The 18,526-nt window shown below is 57.3% G+C and overlaps 1 long non-coding RNA gene across 1 annotated transcript; it reads right to left on the bottom strand.

Moving 5' to 3' along the window:
• Nucleotides 1-9,617: 9,617 nt before the first annotated feature.
• Nucleotides 9,618-18,318, bottom strand: LOC118925070 (uncharacterized). Its single transcript, XR_005029874.2, has 5 exons — nucleotides 18,143-18,318; nucleotides 11,163-11,294; nucleotides 10,754-10,929; nucleotides 10,509-10,650; nucleotides 9,618-10,050 (listed from the first exon to the last, which is right to left on the bottom strand). It is a non-coding gene; the product is annotated as an uncharacterized LOC118925070 (long non-coding RNA).
• Between the last annotated feature and the right edge of the window lie 208 nt (nucleotides 18,319-18,526).

The raw sequence follows: 18,526 nt of genomic DNA, 5'->3' as shown, positions 1-18,526 counted from the left end.
GCAAACCTGGGGATCCGCGCGGTGGGGGAAGGGGTGCACGGGTGAGCGAGCGGACAGAGACGTGGGTGGGGCTAGCGTCCTCGCCGCACCCGCCTGGCACCTGCTGATCTTTGCCCCCCACCCCTCAGGGGCAAAACACCCAGGCGCTGGCCCTGGTGGGGCACGGGTGTTCCCTCTCCATAATCGCCGCGGGGTAGGGCAGGTTCTGCTGGGACGGGACCGTCCCACCCTCTCCCGCGTCCCTTGCTGGCATCGCTGGCCCCGCCCCACCGAAGAAGCCGCCGAGGCTCTTTCTCTGCCAGGCGCTCTCCCCGGAAACCACCAGGCCAGAGGCTCTGACTGGAGGCTCAGCAAGCGCGGCCGGGGCAGGGGGCGGGGGGGCTTCCTGCGAGGAGGAGGGTGAGGAGGAGGGGGACGAGGCCTAGCGAGCGAGGCCTGCCCACCCCCACTTCCTTCGCGGGGAACTGTAGGACCCCATCTCACACATCCTGCTTGGGGTGGCGAGGGTGGGGCCCTTGGTGTCGCGGGGCAGGAAGGGGTTAAGGGTCCAGAGTGGGGCGAGGGGAGTGGGCCGGACTCAGAGGTGCGGCTCTCCCAGCCAGGAAGCCGCGACCCGGGAATGCCGCGGCCGGGGGCAGCTTTCTGCAGACGCAGCGATCTTCCTCCTGGCTGGGGTGGACGAGAAGGGCCAGGGGCCGCGGGGCTGGGGGCCTGGTGGGCGCTGGACTGCTCCTGGCCTCCAAAGCCTGTCGCCTGCCGGCCTGAGACTGGGGGGCCGAGCCTGTGCGTGGTTCAGAATGGGGGGCGCGGGGAGCAGAGAGCCCGAGGTTGGGAAGGCCAGGGGAAGAGATAGAGGGCCAGGAGGGCGGGGAGGCCTGAATGCGGACAGTGTGGCCAGTGTTGGCTGCAGGCCACCAGCGGCTGGAGGTGGGGGAGGGGAGCCCAACGGGGAGGAGGGGAGAGAGGGAAGGGAAGTTCTGAGAAAAAAAACCGTTGGGAGTTTGTAGCCCTGGCTTTTGTGAGCTGTCCCTCCCACTCCCCCCATCACCCCAGCCCCTTTAGAGTGAGTTAAACACTCCCCCTCCCCCTCTGTGTAATGAATGCCCTTTGCCACCCTGGGATTGGAGGGAGGGGTGATCTTGACTGCTCCTGGCAGACTGCCTGCTCAGCACTAGAATCGGGCCTGTCCTTCACTGGCTGGTACACAAAGGCGCATGCCAGGCCGGGATTGCGTCTCCCTGTTTTTCTGGTAGAGGAGAACTTAAAAATCGAGAGTGGGGAGAAGAGCCCCTGTTCAGGTCTGCACTGTTAGTGGCTTGGGAGTAAGCCTTGGCCCCTGCAGGTGTCCCTTGGGCCCAGTGGGTGGCCTCTGCCAGGCTGGGACTGGGGAGCAGAGGATGGCGCTGTTGGAGAGCAGGGGAAGGAAAGGATCCCCTGCCATTGGAGGACAGGTGTGGCCTGCAGGTGGCCTGAGGCCTTGAAAACAGGGCCTGGTGGCTGACTTTCTGGGGTGGGTCTTCGGGGAGGGCAGCCTTAGGAAGAGCCTGGAACCTGAGGTCACATGGATGACAATGGGACAGAAGCAATGAATAGGTCAGGAAAATCCGCAGGGATTGCCAACCTGGTGCCAGACCCAAGAGCATCCCAGAACCCCTCTGGGCTGAGAGGGACAGGACCCTCTCGTGTGAGCTTCTGGGCCATGCCAGGTACCACCTGAGGGACTGAAGTTCTCTGTGGAATGAGAGTCAGATTCTGATGGCGGAACAGTTTGTCCAGGGCGCATGGCTGTCGTCCGGTTCTGCACTGATTCTAGAACCAAGCTGTCTGATCCACCATCCCGCAGAGAGGTACCCCGTGGCAACTGGCCCCCCCAGACCTCTTGGACGGAGATGTGTCTGAGACCTGGGAACGTTCAAAGAGGGTTGGGGCCTGTTGTTACAGAGTCCTGAAGCCCCAGTTCCTCTTGGTGTGGATTGCTTCTTCCTAAGGCAGGGGGTAGATGTCTGTTCATGCCCAGCCCTTCAGAAGCAAAGGATCTCGTAAAACCTCTTTGAGCCCAAGTTCTGGGGAGAGAAGGAAAGCAGAAAGCTGGGATCCTCACCCTGCACAATAAGAGACCCAAACACCTTTGTTGTTGTTGTTTTCTCCAAATCAGCCTTTCTAATGGGGCTGAGCCTTGAGCATATTGGCTGGGGCTGACCCACAGCAAAGAGAGGGGCACTTGTGTATTCATCCACCTCTCGGAAGCTGGTCCCTTGCCAGCCAGTTTCAGGCTCTTGCCTACACCTTCCCTAACTCATTTTCAGCCCTTTGAGGTTTGCCCAGCCCTTCACTGCTCCACCCTGGGATCCCACTGGTGTGCTTGGAGGTAGGGTTGCCAGACTGAGCATGTAAAAATCTAGGATGCACCATTTAGTTTTGATTTCAGATGGACAATGCATATTTTAGTATAAGTATAGCTCATGAAATATTTGAGATATACTAATACTAAAAAAGAATAAATGCATTGTTTATGTGAATTCAGCTTTACTGGGCATCCTGAATAGCCTACATGGTCTGTCCCTGCCCACTGGGAGTCTCATTCCCATAAGAGAGAGAGGGTACAGAGAGCTGAACCGCAAGTCCTGCAAGTGCACTTATCATGGGACATGGAGTCTGTCTGTGTGGCACAGAATGGTCGCTGGCTGACAGTGGGGCCCTCACCTGTGGGTTAAGGTGGGGGAGTGTGCCTGGGAGTGGCCTAGACAAAGGGGTCCCTCCATCTGCTGGCCCACCTTGGGCTCCTGAATTGAGGCCCCTCTCCGCTCCTGCCCACCATGAACAGCAAATTTCTAGAACACGGAAGGAGGGAAGAACAGATCTGGCTGCAGCATCCAACCCCCTCACCAAAAACCTTTCCTTCCTACACCTCAGTTTCCTGAGCACCTTCAAAGGATCTGATAGTGAGGATGAACTGGGGCATCAGAGAGCCTTGAGAGCTTCTGGAAAATCCCCCAAACAAACACCGAGTTATTTTTTTTACCAGCAAATGTTAAACATTCCATGTCAGATCCACATGTCTTCTAACGACTTCTGGCTGGGAGCTCAGCTAGATGGAGGAACAGGTACCCAGTGAGGTTTACCTCTCCATGACTGCCAGCCCTCCCTGCCTCCTGCTTGCCATGACGCAGCAGGCACCAGCACCCTCTGTATGCCCCCTCACTCCCGGCTTGGTGAGCTACCCGCTGACCTGGAGCTTCCTCCGCAGCCCCTCCAGCTTTATCCCGGGTCACTGAGAATGACCCTGGGACATGAGAGAGTTAGGACAGGGCTGAGGAGTCGAGCCTGCCCTTGTACAGAATCAAATGCTGTGCTTTCTGAAACAAGTTTCTTCTATGGTTCTGGGTTATGTTTGCTGTTCATCGGAGGTGAAAATTCTAAAGAGGAAATAGTTATTCTTGGACACAAGTGTCCATTTCCTGTGGCCCACTCCTCTCTTCCCTTTGTAATTGCAGATACTGCTGGCCTTGATCCAGTGTTCATTACCTGCTGGGAACTTCAGAAGTACCATCTCGTTCAATTCCCACGCATCTCCATGAGGTAGGTCCTCTCCTGGTCCCTGTCTTACAGGCGGTAGAACAAAGGCTTAGAGGCTTGAGTGACCTGTCCAAGGTCAAACATCCAGTTAACAGGGAAATGGGTTCAGAGTGAGCCTTGTCTGTCTCTAGGGACCAGGCTTCCAGCTTCCAGGGTTCTGTGGGTCTTTTCCTGAAATTGTTCTGGATTATTCCAGCCTTTACCAGAACTGGCAGTGCTTGAACTCTGCAGTATCTACTGCCTCCCCCAAACTCATCGTCCATCAATTGCACACTGCAACATACAATTATGCATTGGCCTTGACCACCATGAAAGGTGAGGAGCATGTCTGGGTATTTTATGCTGTCCCCTAGCCCGTGTACACATCCTAAATACCTTAGAATCAGTTGCCTTGAGGATGTATGTGTGCAGAGTCCTGAGTGCACACGTGTGTGCATGCATGATGGAGGCTTTTGGACACTGAAGCTTATTCCTGCACTACAGCTGTTAGCAGGGCCCACAGACCAAGGAGGGTCCCTGAGCCACCCCGAGGGGCCTCAGTGCTGAGGCTGCAGGGCAGTGGCCGGGACTCAGGCTGTTTCCTTCCTCCCCACCGTGGCAAAGGCAGACACACAGGTGATTAGCTGCTCTGGGGTCCTGCTGCCCCCTCACCCCTCACTTGGTCCATCTGTGAGAGTTTCAGGAGAGTTTATGTGGTAATTATGTGGTAATTGAATTTAGGGAAACAGACCCTATGGGTAATCCTGGAGTCTGTTCCAGGAAGACTCATGGTTTAATTTCCATATTTAGCTAGTGATGCACGTTACACGCTCCTGGAAGCACCACAAACACTTCATCCTTACGTGTTTAGTTGTAATGTGAGGTTCAGGATGGTAGAGATATGGGTGTGTGACTCCAGAACACACACACACACACACACGCACACGCACACGCACATGCACACACACTTACCGACAGACAGCCCACACCCTTCTTTTATATCTGTGTATGGTCTCAAGTGAGCTGTTTGGATATAGCCTGACACATAGTAAGAGCTCACCAAATGTTGCCTGTGACTATTATTTTGCTTAAGCAATTATATGCAGGGTCTCAAATCTATGTAGGCGCAGAGAGCTGGCATTACCAAAGGATGTCAAAGGGTGTATGTGCATTTCAGTGTGTGCAACTGTTCATGAGTGTGCGGGTACATGAGTGTGTGTTTGTATGAGTGTGTGTGGGTGCATGGGTGTGCGGGGTGCATGAGCATGTAGGGCGCATGAGTATTTGTGCGGGGCATATGAGTGTGCGGGTGCATGAGTGTGTGTGGGTGCATGTGTGCGGGGTGCATGAGTGTGTGGGTGCATGAGTGTGCAGGGTGCATGAGTGTGTGCAGGTGTGAGGGTGTGCGGGGTGCATGAGTGTGGGTGCATGAGTGTGTGCGGGTGCATGGGTATGTGGATGCATGGGTATGTGGTGTGCATGAGTGCGGGTGCATGAATGTGCAGGGTGCATGAGTATGGGAGGACATGAGTGTGCGGGTACATGAGTGTGTGGGTCTATGTTTAGGGATGGAGGAGGGTTGAGGCAACACAGCCCCTGCTGGCAGGAACACCTCTCATTTGCTGCTTGAGTGAAGGGTCTTTTCAAATAAACCCTGAAGTTTAATATTGCCAACTGGCCTGACTCCTTTCAACCTGCGCCAGGTGTAATGTAAACCTCCCTGGATTTCCTCTCTTTCCTGTTTCATCTGAGAAATTCTTCACTAATTCCATGGTATCTGGTTTCTCATTGTTTTTCTCTGCGTCAGACAGCCCCTTGGGGTGGGCTCTGGAAAGGTGTGCTTGAGGCTCTCGGCCCTCCCAGCAACACTGGCTCAGCCCGCACAACACCACCATTTCCCGAAACTTCTTACAGGGACTGTGCTAGGTGTCAGGGCCATATATGGCATGACATCCTGGGGAGATGAGCAAATGCCTTTCACGAACCAGAGAATGGTCCTGGGTGATCACTTCACTTCTGCCAAGCAATATCCAAATTACAAAGAAGGGACAACCGTGTTGATATTCTTTGTAGTGTAACACTGAGATTACATCAGTGTAACATAGTAATGGTGTGTTGTCCATTCAATGTTGAGGTAGTGCTGTTTGGGGTCAAGGACAAGGGAAAATACAGCCCAGGGGGAGGAGGCCTGGGCCATTCCAGATGCAAGCCGGGGACCATTTATTTTCCTCTGACTCTCTAAAGGAGGTGGGATTACAAAATCCTGTGAGTGTGGCGGGGGAGGGTGGGTGGGAAGAGAAGAGCCTGGCAAGCCGAACTCCTCCCATGAGCAGCGGAAGCGAGCATCCTTCTAGCCATTTCCTGCTTTGTTTTTTGTGCTCCCTGACTCTCCTGCCAGGGCTGAGCTGGGAGAGGAAGTGCTGGGCTAGGCGAGGGCGATGCAGGACTGGCCAGATTCCTCTGAACCTTCAGTGCATCTTCCCACCATCTCCTCTCCTGGCACTGAAAATTATTTATGTTTGCAAATTGCTTTTGACTCACATGAGTTATTCCTCTTGCCTGCCACCAGGTCTGGGGATAGAGAGTGTCACTGAGCCGGCGGGTTGAGAAATCCAGGGGCCATGGCAGCCGGAGCATGGAAGTGGAAACCACAGCCTTGGGATTTAGTCCCAGCTCTGCCACTGCTGAGTCCCCTTCCTGGTCATCGGATTTCTCATCTGCAGAATGAGAGTACTGGGTGGTGTGTGAGTTCTCCAGGCTCTATGGCTCTGGTGGTCCCTCGACCCATGAGCCCTAAAGAGACACAGATGAGGTTGGCACCCTAACCTGAGCCTGGCAATCCTGGTGCCGCTGAGCCCTGGAGGGTGGAGAAGGTGCTCCCCAACCCCCGGCCTGGCGAGAAGAACTAGACTGGGTGGCAGGGCAGCCAACAATGTTTCCTCCCCTAGTCTTGCTTCATGCTGGTCCTTAGTGATGCCTCCTTCCATAGACTAAGATGAAAACAAATGTCCACAGAGGAACCTCCAGGGTGGAAAGTCCCTGGGGCTGGTCCAGGAGAGAAGCCCACACAATCCCCCAATAACTGGCCTAGTCGGGACCAGGGCCAGAGCGGAATCAGCCCCTTGGTGGGTGGGTAGGGTCACCTCCCCTTCAGAGAGGAACAGATTGGCCCACTGATGATAGGGTCATGGGCTCCCGGAAGCTCAGAGCAGAGAGGGGCCTTGGAGTTTCTTCTCCAAGTTCTTACCCTACAGATGGAGAAACCGAGGCCCCAGAAGACCAACGCCAACATCAAAGTGAAGTATCAGTCATTCCCTGCCCACAAGTGGGTACGTGCGTTCCGACGGGGAGCAATGCTCACCCGATTCACCTACTAGGGAATGGAATTTATTAATAAGAATGATAACATAATTCAAAGTTCAATGCCATATCCATGAGCGATTGGCTGGGCACTGCTGTTGAGTGCCACGTCTGGCTTCTATTCTCTGGACTGTGGTTTGGGGCCTTACCAAGAGAGAAGGCAGGAGGGTCTGGGCTTCTTTCATACGGTGACCACCAAGTGGGGTCACTGTTGTGGGCTCAGCTCCCTGAGGTGGCAAGAAGCCTGCTAACGTCAGAACTTTGAGTTGTCTTGCCTCTGCCTTGGCAGAATGATGGTACTGTCTCGGGGGGCGGGGGAGGGGGTCTGTGGCCTGTGCACCTTTCCCTGGGAGAAGACCTGCATGTGGGCAGAAGGCAGACAGAGAATGGGCAGAGGGACTTTCTGGCCAAATGCCTCCTCCTCTGAATCCTGTCCTTTCTCCTGGGTCCAGAGCTGACTTGCTAGGGGTGTGAGATCCCAGCTGGGTAGATTATGATGCCTCAAGGGTCTAGGCTCTCAAAGCCAACTCTCCTTAGTTCCATGTGAATCATCTTAGGAAGGACGCATTGATTAGAGGAGGCACCGCCGACTGTGGGTTGAAGACTGGCCTAAATGGCACCTGCACACATTTCAGCATTTTGGAGAGGATGGGAAATTTGGAGAGGACCTAATTCAAGGGAGGAGGGAGCTGCAGGGAGACAAGGAAACCCAAGAGGGCCAGCGAGAGAGAGGCAGGCACAGAGGTGAGCAGACCACAGCGACAGGGACAGAGGAATGGTGAAGGATCATAGCAGGAGCACAGAGAGAGAAAGTAGGTGAGGAGGGAAACCAACTCAGATAAGGAGAGAAAAGTGAAAGCCAAAACAAGGCTGGGAGAAGGAGAGTGAATTCAAGAACACCAGGTTGGAAGGACTCAGAGTTTAAGTCACCAATATTGGGACAAACTGTGCCTTCTGGGATGGTGCACTGAGAGGGACACAGCCTCACTCCTGGGGTGTTCCCGCCCGTGGTGCAGAGCCTGGATCTAACCCCCAGTGACATCTGACACGTTCTCTGCAAACAGTCAAAGCGAGGGATCCCAGGGGAAGTTGGAGGACCTGCCCCAGACTGAAGGAGACTGAAAGGACAGGACCCTGAGCGCAATTCGTGACCCTGACACAAGGGGAATAAATATTAAGAGCATTATTGAGAAAATGGGCAAAATTTGCCCATGGACTATGGCTCATATCATTGTGGGTATTGGATCAATGGTAAACATCCTGAGTTTTATCACTGTACAGTGGTTAAGAAAGAAGGCATCCTTGTGCACAGGAGAAACACACTACTGCAAAGTATTTAGGCATTAAGGGGCCCGAGGTGTGTGTGTGTGTGTGTGTGTGTGTGTATCGAGAGTGATAAAACAAATGGGTAAAATGGATCGAACCAGTGAGTCCAGACAAAGAATATATGAAAGTTCTTTTACTACTCTTGCAACTTTTCTGTAAGCTGACAAAAAATGCTGGGTTGAGGTTGAAAAAGAGGTCCCTGGAGCTCCGCACTGGGGTCTGGGGACAGCAATTGGCTGGTGCAGAGCCCCAGGATGTCCCTGGAAAGAGCCAGAAGAGCCCCTGACGTGGGTGAGGCTGAGAGCCCAGCTCTCTAACAGCTGAGGACATCGTGGAGACTGGGCCAGCCTCACTGCCTACCTGAGGGCCTGTTTTCCAACCTTTCACCCCATGACCTCAACACAAATGAATGTGGGTCCGGGAGGGTGTGCCCACAGCCACCTGAGCCCCGTACCAGGGGCCCTGGGAACCTCCAGGTCAGCCTGGCCTTTCCCGTGGCCCAGCAGAGCTCGACCTTACCCTTTGACCACATGAGGAGGCAGGATGGGACAGGAAGAAAGGCTCGTGTGCCATGTGGCAAACCTGCTCTGCATGCTGGCTGCTCTGTGCTCACCAGCTCTGGGGCCCGGGTGGCGGCTCTGAACCCTAGAGCTCCCCAAGGCAGCCCATCATTACCATCTAGGTCTCCTAAATGCCACCTCTTAGAAAAGCCTTCCTCGGCCAATGACCCCACCTCATCACCTCAATTTACTTCTTATGTTTTAACTTGCCTGCCGTGGGTCTCTCTCTCTCTGTGTTGGTCTTATTCAGTACTGGGAGGGGGGCACAGTGCTCAGGCTAAGGTCTCCCCGGCTCCACCCTCCAGACCTGACAACCCAGCCTTCTGTGAACACGGGCAGGCTGACGGGCCCGTGTGAGTCCAGCTGCTGCCGACCTCCTGGGCCCCAGAAACACCTAGTCCTGCCTCTCATGAAGAGGTTCTAAAAGTGAAGCATCCCTGGGCCCCCAAACTGCCCTCCTCATCACCTGGGTTATTTCCAGGCTGACTGAAGAACATACTAGAAGAGAATCATGCTTTTCCATTCTCTCGCCTGCCCCCTGACAATGGGACAGAGGCAAGATCAACAGCAAACAGGCAATGAATGTTGCCTGGTGAGCCAAGCTTGAGCAAGAATGAAAATCCTGGGCATTTGGGTTAGTTTAACTCATAATTTGGCTTCCTCCCTGGCACATAGGATACTCTGAAAATGCGCTTGGCAGACCCTAATCTAGGCTGACCTTTGCCCCCAATAAAGCTGGCATTATGTGGAAACACAGCATACACCAAGGAGTGGGCCAGAGGTGACCATGGCATCCCAAGTGGAGCTGGTCCCTTCCCTTACCTAACTGGGGCCCAAGGAGACAACCTTATTGAAACCCAAGTCCCAAAGAGGCAGGAAATAGCTCAGAAAATCTAGAAAAAAAGCTTCAGAACCACATCCACTGCAATCTGTTTACTGCTGTTGCGTCGCGTGCAGCCGCTCTTGTGATACTGCTGGAAGATCTAAATACACACTGTGCATTGCAAGGAGCACACCACACAGACCAATTTAGCTGATCAAATCTTGGCAAGTTAGTGAGAAGGGACCATATTGACATGTAAAACATTAGCGGCGATCTCCTGGTCTGCTCCAGCCGCCTTCCCAGCTGGTTGGAGAAACAAAATGTGCCTCCAACTCCAACCAGCTGGGTCTCTTGCAGGCAAGCCATCTCTTTGTGTTGCCCGTGCCTCGCACAACGAGTACAGGACCTGCCATGTTGAGTGGAGTGCTGACAAAAGAAGAGACCAACTTTGTGTCCCAAATTCCCACCCTCGAGATAAGAGTGGGCAAACGGTCAAATCTATAAATAATGCTTTCAAGAGGGACCCTTCCTGAGGCACCTCACAGACTTGGCAGGCATGGGCTGCTCATGCCTCTGTGCTCCAAATGCAGAGCTGGCAGGCTCTCTAGCTGGGCCTTGGGAAGCCCTCCTTGCCTCTCTCCACCCAGCACTGAGCCAGGAACATGGACCTTCAGCCATGCATGGTGCTCCTCTCTCCACTTGCCACGCAGCCACGCAACTGCTCAGAAATTAACCTTGGTGCAGAGAGCCCTCCCCAAGTTCCAGTCCCCCATTCACCCCCAGTTAGGGTAAGGAGCCTCTACCAGGCTAAGAAAGCACCCAGAGTTCCAAGCGGGACCTCTGTGCTCCATCTCACCATACAGGGATCCCCGTGTCTCTCTCACCTGCTGGTAGGGACTGTGTCCTTGTCGCCATCTCTCCCCAGCACAGTGTCTGGAAGGCCTGGGTAGTATTTACCGAATGAGCTCTGTTTACGAGGATGCAAGTCTCTGCTGCTCCCTTTCTCTTCATGTCCCCTAAGCCAGCCTCAGAAAAGAGTGGAAATTCAGGGGATAAAACTCGCCACTGCTGCCCCAGCGCTCGTCTTCTCAGGGACTGTCCCTGCCCCCAGGTCAGCGTGACTACCCACCTGCCATGGGGGAGAGACACAGGGGAGGTGTCCTTCTTTCTCTCCCTCTGCACTGTGAGTATCCGTAGCTCTCGGATCCCATCTTTGTCTGGACACTTCTCTCATTTGCCAAAGAGATTGCCTCTGTCATAGCTTGCAAGGTGTTTCATTCTCTTTCTGATCATTTTCATTATTAACTTGAATTTAAGAGAGAAGCCAAAAGTGATACCAGCCCCTGGATAAACACAAACACCTGGTGCCCCATGACCCAATAAAATGACAAGAACTCACAATTATAGATTGCTCGCTGAGCCAGCCCCCACAGAAAAGGCTTTACATGCTTTCTCTCTTTAAATCCTCAAAATAACCTGGTACAATGCAAACTATCATTACCCCCATGAGGAAATGGATGCTTTGAGAGGTCAAGTACCTGGCCCAGGGTCACAGAGCTGGTGAGCGGTGGAGCGAGGGCTGGGATCCAGGCAGCCTGGGCTCCTAACCATGGTGCCACCCTGCTGCCACCAGAGATCTTCGGATGCAAAGTGTGTCTAGCCAGGACCAGCTGAAAAGTGGGACCGCATGTCAACAGCTCGTGGGACCACAGAGTCAACACAAGGATGGAGCTGCAAGGAGCCCCGTGGAGGCTCCAGGACATCATTCCTGCTGTTTAAATGGTGAATACCGTGACTCTCGGGCCCCACACTTCAGTCAGTGAAGCATCCGAGACCACGGGAATAGCCCTTCTGCCAGTGACCCCTGCTTTGGGTCAGCTATCAACACAGACTGAGAGATGACAGCTTGATATGGGACGGGACCCGTTCAAGTTCTGGTTCAGACCCAAACACCCTGGCTTGCTCCAGGACTGGCTTGGCCCTCTGGACCCTGCCCGCGCACGCGCGTGCACACACACACACACACGGAACGTGGCTGTAGGGCTGCCTGCAAAGTGGGGGGCTGCTGGTTACCACATCCCCTCTGCAGACCAAGCGATAACCTCTGCTCCTCACACCTAAGTTCCCTTGCAGTCTCTTCTCTCCTGCAAGCTGGTGGGAGGGTTTTTACTCAACATCTTCACTTCATGGTCACCTATTTCCATGGCTCCCAGTTCACGCTCAAGTTTTGGTCACATCCATGTGGACTCAACTGTCAGCCCTAAAAATCCTGTAACAGAAGCCTGAGTTGGTCAGGCAACTTGCATCCTGTTTGCATCCTGGCCTTTCCTGTAGCCCCCAGCTCCAAATTAACCTGTGAAATGCTCTCCATAGCTGCTTCATGGCACTTACCAGAGCTGTAAATTACATAAGGTGCATAGCTTTTCTACAACTGCCCCCCTCACCCCAGGCTTCAAGTGCCATGAGGTCAGAAACCAGGTATGTCTTATTCACAAAAATATCCCTAACTCTGAGCATTGGGCTTGACCAGCATGGATAAAGTGCCCAGGAAATCACTTTTGGGTGAATAGGTAGGAGGATGGATGGATGGATGGATGGATGGATGGACGGATGGAAGGAATTGAGAGAGTGAGTGGAAAAATTTCTAGGGTGCCAGATTACCAGAATGGGGTTGACCAGGGCCCAGGTAGGTACATTAAATCTTCCCCCACCTTCCTTCCCCACTTGCAGGCTCTCCTGCTGTCACCCTGGAGGCCTCCCCTAAAACTGGCCCAGAAGTCTTTCCCCTGTACCCAGCAGCTCCCTGGGATAATGGCAAACCCAGTGATTGGTGAATGAGAATATGTTCTCTTCTGCTCGTTCAGATTTTGCTTTTTCTTCCTTGGTCTGCTGCTCCAAGGAAGGTATTTGGAGCATCCCAGTAGCTGGGGCTGGGGGTGCACATGGGCAGGCTAGAGCAGGTCGCCTTCACGCACTTCTGCGCAGGAGCACACTCAGGTTGATGTTTCATCCAGGGGTTGCCCCGGGAAGGAGAGCAGGGGGAGGGGAGGGAGGATGGTCCATTCTCTCGGAGACACTCGTTTCCTATTGCTGCTGCGTCCGTGCTGGTGATGTGGGACTTTCTATGCACCTTCTTCATGCCCTCAGTGCCAGGGACAAAGGAGTATTTAAAGAAGCTTTTCCATAATCATGGTGGCAAAGAGGACTGCAAGGACATGGACACTACTATGGAAAGAAAAGGCTTTCCTCCCCACTATTTTTCTAATTCGGGCACCCACTAGGTGCCAGGCACTTTCTGCGTTATTTCAGTGTCCTGCCATGGCCCCTCTGTACAGACAAGGAACACGAGGCTGGGAGAAACTCAGCTCCAGCAGCTCTGGGGTGCAAACCCACTGTGTCTGTTCCCTGGAATCTTGGAGGTGGAAGCCTAGATGTCTTCCAGCCCACCCTCCAACCTAAGCAGGAATTTGCTCCCAGATTTCCCAAGGAGCCCCTGGTAGGCACCCCATCCTGTCTGGAGCTAATTGCTGACTGCTCCTCCTCAACTGCTTTTAAAACCAGCTTCCTCCCAACTTCCTCTCTTTTCATCTGGGCTCTGCCCAACGGGCAGGGCTCCAAGTGCTGGGCGCTCTGGGGTACACAGCCTTGGCAGGAGGGTTCCCCAGGCAATGGGGCTGGCCTCCAGCCCTGCACTCCACCAAGGTCTGTTGAACACGACCTGGAACCTCACCCTCGGCTCCTACAACCACCAAGCCAAAGCACTTCCAGAAGGGCAACAGTCTCTACCAGCCCCAGGTGAGGCAGTAGGGGGTCCCTGCCTCCGGTTCTTTCCCTACCCCATCCCCCCTCCACCTGCCTCTTCAAACCTCTCCCTGGCCTAGAAGGAGTAAGCTACCTGTAGGAGGTGGTGAGGAGGCGCTCGTGCTGTCCGGGCAGACAGCTCTCCTCTGCCCCACCCCAGGTTCCCAGCGGGGGGAAGGACAACATGAAGGAGGCAGGGAGGCGCAGGCTGGTCTGGGAGGACACCCAAGCGAATCACCAACGTTGCCTGTGGGTACCCACTGCCCTCCCTTTCCCACCAAAAGAGTGCGGCGGGGATGGGAAGGGGCGGAACTCGGAGGAGGGGCGCACCTGCCCCCACGCAGGCTCTGCTGACTCCGCAAGGCTGGCTCCCCAGGCCCCTCCGCCCAGCGTGTCTGCCTTCCCTCAGCGGCCCCGGCCTGGCCCAGGGACGCTGACATTGGGCCATCTTCCCTCCTCGCCCCCGTGGCCGCCGCAGCGCAGCCCCGCACCGGCCTGAGACCGCAGCTCCTCAGCCCCGCAGTCTCCCCGCCCCCGGGCGCGGGGGTCCGCCGGCGCGCCTAACGCGGCCGCCACACAGAGGGTGGGGACCGGCCCTGCCCTCTAGGGGGTTGTCATCGACCAGACCCCGGGGTGGACGTTGGGGGTGCAGTCGCTTTCTTGCGGCGACCTGGTGAACTGCTCACGGAGCCTTTGAAACACGTACGCGGGATGGGCTGTGGGGCCACGTGCCTGCCCTGCCACCACGGCGGGGTGCTGCGGCCTCTCCTCCCCTATGCCCTCGAGGTCGGCCCTCCTCTGCGGCCTCGGCCCCATGGGGCAACGCTCTGTGATTCCACGCAACAGCCACCTTCTAATGACCCAACACCTGAGTTAGGGCTCAGCTCGGTGTCCCAACCTGGCTGTAAGCACCCCCAGGGCAGTCGGTGTCTAAGATGATGCGCACTGGGCGAGGCCGGGGGTGGTTCCGGGCGGTGTCCTCGGGCCCGGGTGGCTGACCCCACGGAGCGGAGCCGCCAGCCACCGGTTTCCGCGGTGGAGAGACGGGTGTGGGGAGCGGCCCAGGGGACCCCGCTTGCAGGCGGGACTGTCCCTTTGCCACCCACCATCTGGGCAAGTCCATTCATTGCAGGGCAGCCAAGGCTGCAGCCGAGGCGCCTTACCCCACCCACCCTGGGAGCCGGCCGCCCGCGGGCCGCCCGGGGAGGCTTGGGAAATGGGCGAAGTGGTCAGACTGGTTTCTGCAGCCAGACTAGGAATCCACGCGGGCTGGCAGGCATAGGTGTGGGGTGGGGGGCTGAACCCCGCGAGTGGCATTACAGGCCACCCCGGGACATGCTTTGCTTCTCATCCCTAAAGCGGACCCCGAGGGTTGGGGGTGGGAGGACTTACTGGTGTCTGGCTGGGAAACCCAGTTTTCAGGGGAGCTCCAGCAGACCCGCCGCTCCCCGCCCCCTGGAGTCCAACCCCCTCCTGACTCCGTCCTATATTGGCCAAGAGGGCTCTCAGAGGAGTGAGCTCCCGGTCCACAGCCAGCCTGGGCTTCGATCTCCATATTGGAAAGAAATCGGGGTGGGGTTGTGTGAAGAGTTCAGTTCTGACACTAACCTTCTGCGTGACCTTGCACCAGCCACTCCCCTCGCCCAGCCTGTTTCCTCATCTACCACTGTCCCTTCAGGCCAGACAGTTCTGGGAGTCTGGGTGGACCAGAACTAGGACTTCCTCCGGGGTCGGTGGAAGGGGAAGGCGGGCGCCAGAGACGGCGGCCACGCGCTCCCCGCGGGTTGAGCAGTCCCAAGGAAACTCAACTAGCTGTTGGGGATGGTAGGCTCCCCCGACCCATCCCCGGGCGCTGGGATGGGAAAATGGAGTCTTCAGGCGGTAAATTCCCTGCCAAGGAGTACTGTGGCACTTGATGGTGCAGGCTGGCAGGCGCCAGGTTGTCCCGGGGTCTCTGGGCTAAGGAACACGTGCCTCACCCTCCCCTACACACCCCATAAACCCCTAGGTCTGGAAGTCCTGAGCAAGATGGGGGGGGGGGGGGTTGAGGGGGACAGCACTGCCATCCCAGAAAATGGAGTGCTGAATTTCCCGTTCGCAGCAGCAGCTGGGCAGCTAGGGGGGTCTCGAGGGCCGCCCGTGCTGCGGTCTCTCTGAGGTTCCTCGGTGGGAAAACTGGGACGTGAAACTGGCACTACGCGGGAGCGGTGGGGGACTCCGGGACTAATGACCCCCCAACCAACCCAAACAGGAGAAACTGAGCTAGAAGAGCCCCCGGCCCTGGTCACCGCTGTGCCTGCGCGGTCCCCTCTTTCCGCAACCAGGGTGGGCTGCGGCAAGGGCGCGGGTCCAGCCCGGCAACCAGCGTGGAAAGGGGGGTCCCAGCTGACCCTCCGGGGCTGGGCAAGGGGCCGTCGCGAGCGAAGTCCCCTTGGGGTGGGGGGGTGCAGCGGTCCCCCGAGAGAGGCGGGGCGAGGGCGCGGGCCCGGGGTTGGCCGCCCAGCACGGGTGGGCTGCAGGGGCCCCGCGGCCGGGGAGGGCTTTGTCTCCGCAGCTCGGCTTTGGGAAGGCGCCAGCCCGGGTACAAGATGGCGGGGAAAGGGTGGGATCGCGGGCTCTCGCCACGCGGAGCGGCCCCGCTCAGCCTGCTCTGCAGAGGGGGAGGGGCAGGGGTGCTGGCGCCCCCGCGCCCCCGTCCCCCGCTGCCCCCCAGCCGGTGACCCAGCGCCCCTGTCCCCACCGCCTCGGTCTGGGGCTGCAGCCTCCGCCTCGCTCCGCAGAGCCCCGGCCGCAGCAGCTGCAGAAAATGGCTGCCAAAGCGGCGCCAGTCGCCACGCTGCCACGGGCGGGGACGCGCGCCGCAGCCCACCCGCAGCCCCTCTCCCTTTCCCCCGCCCGGGGACTGTCCTCCCGGGGGCCGGGACCCTCGCGGGCACCGGGAGAGCAAGGGAAGGATCGCGGGCGAGCGGGAAGGAGGAGGGGCGGTTACCTGCCGGCGGAGGGGGCCACGGGGTGGGGGTGGCAGGGGGACAGTGCAGGAGGGCGCTCTCAGTCTGTCCCCACCCCGCATGCCCATGCCCTCGTGAGGTCGCGGCTCCCAGTGGGGATATGCTAATGGGTTATTGACCTCGGTGACCGGGTGCCGCCCCCACCCTTGCAGATACCACTGTCTTCACCCCCAACTCCCACCCTGGCGTTGCAGCTGGGCTGGTCAGCCTTGACGTCCCCGCAGAAAAATAAATAAATAAATAAAATAGCTGTGTGCATGCCGACTACAAAACGACCCAAGCCCGGAACTCCGTGGAGAAGATCCGGGTGGATCCTCCGGCGCCATGAAACTCAGCGGCGGCGGAAGCTCGGCAGGTGCCGCGCGCCTGCCCTCCTCTCCGCAGGGAGCTGCCCCCGACCCCAGCCTCCGCCCAGCTCAAAGCCACGCGCGCCGAGGAGCCGCCCGCGGCCACCCTGTGGCTCCCTGGCACCTGGTCCCAAGCACGCTTCTCTGGGCGCCAAGGGGAGCCCGGGGCTATGGAGAGGGGCGCCCAGTGCGAACCGGGGTCCCAGACCCGGGTGCGAGCTCAGGATAAGGCCTGAGGGTGCACCAGAGCGGGGAGAAAATTGTCCTCAGAGCCCCGGGCCTGGGGTTACTGAGGAATAAACGAAAAGTGCGAACAGAGGACCCGTGGGTGGGGTCGGGCTCCGGAGTCGGGACCCTTTGGCCAAGTCGAGCTGGTGCGTACCTAGCCCCCTCTTCCCCGAACCCGGAGAAACCCAGACCCAGAGCGGTTTGGGTCGGCAGGGGAGTGGTGTGCCTGTGAGCTTGGGGCTTTATTTTTCCTATCTGCAAGTTTCTCTCTCACCCTTCCCGCCAATCGTATTCTCGATTCGGGCGCTTTCACCACCACCGGCAGAAAAATTCAAAATCAATAAATAGGAAGGCAAAGACAAGAAGCAAACAGGTCAGGGTAAGGGGTTTCCAGATTCGAGGACGGCTTCTGCTCTTGAGGCTCAAAGGTAGAGAAAAAGAGGTGCATTTAAGGAGTCACGTCTCTGTGCGGGGAGCAGTCGGAGGACACCTGGGGGCTCTCATTCCTCCTCCCCCTGCTGGACGGAGGTATCCGTGTACCTAAGCACATAGAAACTTGGGGGTGGGGATTGAATATAAACGACCTGGTTCACTGGGCTTAGGCAGGGGCGGGGCAGGAATGGGCTATGCAGGGGCACCAAGAAGCTGCACCCGGGCATCCACGGATTTTTGAGTGCTCAGAGGGGGTCTCCATGGCAGAGGTCCGGAGCTAGGCTCAGATCCAGGCGAACCCTCTGCCCGAAGGCATCCCCAGTTCATGAGCAGAAGGGAAATTGTGCTTTCTGCTAGGCAGAACACCATGGCAGCCAGTCTCAGCCAAGGTCAGGGAGGGATGCTGGCACCAAGGGCTGCTGCAGCGGCAGAGCTTCCTTCCGCAGAAACAGCGGGGAGGAGGCGACAGCGAAGCTAACTGATCCAGGGGGAAGCGCCTCCCCAATCTCACACCCATGTTCCCTGGCCGTACCCACTTCCGCCACCTTCCCCGGAGAAAGGGCAGGGCGGGGAATTTGAGATTTGGAAGAAAAGAAGAGAGAGGGCAGGGAAGGATACCCGGGACCAAACGGAGGTCACGAGGGTCATCGCGCCCCGTTCCCCCATCCCCCACCCAAGCCGGCCTCGGGAGCGACCCCCCACCTGCGCGGTGCTCCAGGCGCAGGCTTCCCAGTAGGGGGCATCGCTCCGCGCCTCCGCGAGGTGGCGGCCCTCGAGGAGAGCTAGGTCACAGGCAAAGTCTCCAGGGTGCTAGGGTACCCATTGTCTTAGCCGGCCCCCTTTAGGTTTCTTGGGAGCAGGAGCGTGCCCCGCTCGGAGGACAGGCGCTGAGGAACTCGCGACCGCCCGGGAGGGGTCAGCTGGACACCTGTGTGTGCGTGCGCGTGCACGCGCCTCCGCGCGTGAGGGAGGAGACGAGGGGCACCCTCGGAACCGCAGGCTTTTGCTGCCTGAGCCTGAGGCTAACCGGAGCCGCAACCCCAGAATAATAATGACGTCTTCTCCCTCCGCAGGCTCCCATCCCAC

The sequence above is a fragment of the Manis pentadactyla genome, chromosome 4 (genome assembly GCF_030020395.1).
Source record: "Manis pentadactyla isolate mManPen7 chromosome 4, mManPen7.hap1, whole genome shotgun sequence".
In the NCBI taxonomy this organism is placed as follows: Eukaryota; Metazoa; Chordata; class Mammalia; order Pholidota; family Manidae; genus Manis; species Manis pentadactyla.
This window is presented reverse-complemented; position numbering and strand designations above follow the sequence as displayed.